The sequence below is a fragment of the Lolium rigidum genome, chromosome 6 (genome assembly GCF_022539505.1).
Source record: "Lolium rigidum isolate FL_2022 chromosome 6, APGP_CSIRO_Lrig_0.1, whole genome shotgun sequence".
NCBI classification, from domain to species: domain Eukaryota; kingdom Viridiplantae; phylum Streptophyta; class Magnoliopsida; order Poales; family Poaceae; genus Lolium; species Lolium rigidum.
This window is the reverse complement of record NC_061513.1, coordinates 358,619,676-358,624,605: the sequence shown is the minus strand read 5'-3', so window position 1 is coordinate 358,624,605 and position 4,930 is coordinate 358,619,676.

The following is a 4,930-nucleotide window of genomic DNA, read 5'->3' as shown; positions in this document are numbered from 1 at the left end:
GCTGATACGTCTCCGACGTATCGATAATTTCTTATGTTCCATGCCACATTATTGATGATATCTACATGTTTTATGCACACTTTATGTCATATTCGTGCATTTTTCTGGAACTAACCTATTAACAAGATGCCGAAGAGCCAGTTGCTGTTTTCTGCTGTTTTTGGTTTCAGAAATCCTAGTAACGAAATATTCTCGGAATTGGACGAAATCAAAACCCAGGGTACTATTTTGCCATGAAGCTTCCGGAAGACCGAAGAGGAGTCGAAGTGGGGCCACGAGGGGCCGCCACCATAGGGCGGCGCGGCCCAGGCCTTGGCCGCGCCGACCTATGGTGTGGGGCCCTCGTGTGGCCCCCCACGTTGCCCTTCCGCCTACTTAAAGCCTCCGTCGCGAAACCCCTGATGCGAAGAACCACGATACGGAAAACCTTCCGGAGACGCCGCCGCCGCCAATCCCATCTCGGGGAATTCTCGGAGATCTCCTCCGGCACCCTGCCGGAGAGGGGATTCATCTCCCGGAGGACTCTACACCGCCATGGTCGCCTCCAGAGTGATGAGTGAGTAGTTCACCCATGGACCATGGGTCCATAGCAGTAGCTAGATGGTTGTCTTCTCCTCATTGTGCTTCATTGTTGGATCTTGTGAGCTGCCTAACATGATCAAGATCATCTATCTGTAATACTATATGTTGTGTTTGTCGGGATCCGATGGATAGAGAATACCATGTTATGTTAATTATCAAGTTATTACCTATGTGTTGTTTATGATCTTGCATGCTCTCCGTTATTAGTAGAGGCTCTGGCCAAGTTGATGCTAGTAACTCCAAGAGGGAGTATTTATGCTCGATAGTGGGTTCATGCCTGCATTGATATCCGGGGAGTGACGGAAACCCCTAAGGTTGTGTTGTGCTTGTTGCCACTAGGGATAAAACATTGATGCTATGTCCGAGGATGTAGTTGTTGATTACATTACGCACCATACTTAATGCAATTGTCTGTTGCTTTGCAACTTAATACTGGAAGGGGTTCGGATGATAACTCTGAAGGTGGACTTTTTAGGCATAGATGCGGTTGGATGGCGGTCTATGTACTTTGTCGTAATGCCCAATTAAATCTCACTCGTACTTATCATGACATGTATGTGCATTGTTATGCCCTCTCTATTTGTCAATTGCCCGACTGTAATTTGTTCACCCAACATGCTTTTATCTTATGGGAGAGACACCTCTAGTGAACTGTGGACCCCGGTCCATTCTTTAATACTGAAATACAAATCTTCTGCAATACTTGTTTTTACTATTTTCTCTGCAAACAATCATCTTCCACACAATACGGTTAATCCTTTGTTACAGCAAGCCGGTGAGATTGACAACCTCATCTGTTTCGTTGGGGCAAAGTACTTTGGTTGTGTTGTGCAGGTTCCACGTTGGCGCCGGAATCTCTGGTGTTGCGCCGCAATACATCCCGCCGCCATCAACCTTCAACGTGCTTCTTGGCTCCTCCTGGTTCGATAAACCTTGGTTTCTTTCTGAGGGAAAACTTGCTGCTGTGCGCATCATACCTTCCTCTTGGGGTTCCCAACGAACGTGTGAAATACACGCCATCAGTGTTATAAAGGGAAATAAAAGTTCAAAAAAAATGAGAAACAATCTACCTATCTTTCTATAGAAGATCATCTGTATGAAATTTAAGGTCATTTAGAGAAGGTCAAAAAGACCTAACTTGTTACAAAAGCTAGTTGTTACAAAAGCTAGTTTCAGTGAAACCAAACGGCATGCGCTTAAGCAAAGTGATTTTTTCGAACATCTCCAAATGACCCCAAATTTGCCATAAATGATGCCATACGTGTAACAACAAGGAATATCTAAAAAGTGTCAAAAACTTTTGCCAAACCGTATGGCTCCATCAAAAAGAACCTCACCATGGTGCCAGTAAAATTTTTAGTTACAAACTTTCGTATTTACCTAACCTTCAATAGGAAAGTTGTTTCAAATTATTTTGGCGTACAAGAAACAAATTCCACCTTGATTCGAGCACCACATCCTCCAAACGATGCCGATGCCGATATCGGCATGGTCAGAACGGCTATGCTCGCCGCCACTGCTAGGTCACCGTCGGGATGCACCCTCAGTCCCGTCCCCTCATTCGATCACTGACACACCCAGAGATACCGCCGAGGCCAATGCCGAATGTACATGCTGATGACAATGTCGAACATGCACGCCGCTGTGGGCACGACCATGCCGCCCCGCTATGCTGGATGCCACAGACCACCGCGAGGTCTTTCCCTTTGCCACCACAATCCCTTAACACTCATCTATACACGCTGATACGTCTCCGACGTATCGATAAATTCTTATGTTCTATGCCATATTATTGATGATACCTACATGTTTTATGCACACTTTATGTCATATTCGTGCATTTTCTGGAACTAACCTATTAACAAGATGCCGAAGTGCCAGTTCCTGTTTTCTGCTGTTTTTGGTTTCGGAAATCCTAGTAACGAAATATTCTCGGAATTGGACGAAACGAAGACCCGGGGGCCTATTTTTCCACGGAGCTTCCAGAAGACCGAAGAACACACGAAGTGGGGCCACGAGGTGGCGACACCACGTGGCGGCGCGGCCCGGGGGGCCCGCGCCGCCCTATGGTGTGGCCCCTCGTCCGGCCCCCGACTCGCCCCTTCCGCCTACTTAAAGCCTCCGTCGCGAAACCCCCGATGCGAAAAACCACGATACGGAAAACCTTACCGAGACGCCGCCGCCGCCGATCCCATCTCGGGGGATTCGGAGATCTCCTCCGGCACCCTGCCGGAGAGGGGATTCATCTCCCGGAGGACTCTACACCGCCATGGTCGCCTCCGGAGTGATGAGTGAGTAGTTCACCCCTGGACTATGGGTCCATAGCAGTAGCTAGATGGTTGTCTTCTCCTCATTGTGCTTCATTGTTGGATCTTGTGAGCTGCCTAACATGATCAAGATCATCTATCTGTAATTCTATATGTTGTGTTTGTCGGGATCCGATGGATAGGGAATACCATGTCATGTTAATTATCAAGTTATTACACATGTGTTGTTTATGATCTTGCATGCTCTCCGTTTCTAGTAGAGGCTCTGGCCAAGTTTTTACTTTTAACTCCAAGAGGGAGTACTTATGCTCGATAGTGGGTTCATGCCCGCATTGACACCTGGGGAGTGACGAAACCCCTAAGGTTGTGTTGTGCTCGTTGCCACTAGGGATAAAACATTGGCGCTATGTCCGAGGATGTAGTTGTTGATTACATTACGCACCATACTTAATGCAATTGTCTGTTGCTCTGCAACTTAATACTGGAAGGGGTTCGGATGATAACCTGAAGGTGGACTTTTTAGGCATAGATGCAGTTGGATGGCGGTCTATGTACTTTGTCGTAATGCCCAATTAAATCTCACTATACTTATCATGTCCCGTATGTGCATTGTTATGCCCTCTCTATTTGTCAATTGCCCGACTGTAATTTGTTCACCCAACATGCTTTTATCTTATGGGAGAGACACCTCTAGTGAACTGTGGACCCCGGTCCATTCTTTAATACTGAAATACAAATCTGCTGCAATACTTGTTTTACTATTTTCTCTACAAACAATCATCTTCCACACAATACGGTTAATCCTTTGTTACAGCAAGCCGGTGAGATTGACAACCTCACTGTTTCGTTGGGGCAAAGTACTTTGGTTGTGTTGTGCAGGTTCCACGTTGGCGCCGGAATCTCTGGTGTTGCGCCGCACTACATCCCGCCGCCATCAACCTTCAACGTGCTTCTTGGCTCCTCCTGGTTCGATAAACCTTGGTTTCTTTCTGAGGTAAAACTTGCTGCTGTGCGCATCATACCTTCCTCTTGGGGTTGCCCAACGAACGTGTGAAATACACGCCATCAAGCTCTTTTTCTGGCGCCGTTGCCGGGGAGATCAAGACACGCTGCAAGGGGAGTCTCCACTTCTCAATCTCTTTACTTTGTTTTTGTCTTGCTTTATTTTATTTACTACTTTGTTTGCTGCACTTATATCAAAACACAAAAAAATTAGTTACTTGCATTTACTTCATCTAGTTTGCTTTATTTACTACTGCTAAAATGGCTACCCCTGAAAATACTAAGTTGTGTGACTTCACTAGCACAAATAATAATGATTTCTTATGCACACCTATTGCTCCACCTGCTACTACAGCAGAATTCTTTGAAATTAAACCTGCTTTACTTAATCTTGTCATGAGAGAGCAATTTTCTGGTGTTAGTTCGGATGATGCTGCTGCCCATCTCAATAATTTTGTTGAACTATGTGAAATGCAAAAATATAAAGATGTAGATGGTGACATTATAAAATTAAAATTGTTTCCTTTCTCATTAAGAGGAAGAGCTAAAGATTGGTTGCTATCTCTCGCCTAAGAATAGTATTGATTCATGGACTAAATGCAAGGATGCTTTTATTGGTAGATATTATCCCCCTGCTAAAATTATATCTTTGAGGAGTAGCATAATGAATTTTAAACAATTAGATAATGAACATGTTGCTCAAGCTTGGGAAAGAATGAAATCTTTGGTTAAAAATTGCCCAACCCATGGACTGACTACTTGGATGATCATCCAAACCTTCTATGCAGGACTAAATTTTTCTTCGCGGAATTTATTGGATTCAGCTGCTGGAGGTACCTTTATGTCCATCACTCTTGGTGAAGCAACAAAGCTTCTTGATAATATGATGGTTAATTACTCTGAATGGCATACGGAAAGAGCTCCACAAGGTAAGAAGGTAAATTCTGTTGAAGAATCCTCTTCCTTGAATGATAAGGTTGATGCTATTATGTCTATGCTTGCGAATGATAGGACTAATGTTGATCCTAATAATGTTCCATTAGCTTCATTGGTTGCCCAAGAAGAACATGTTGATGTAA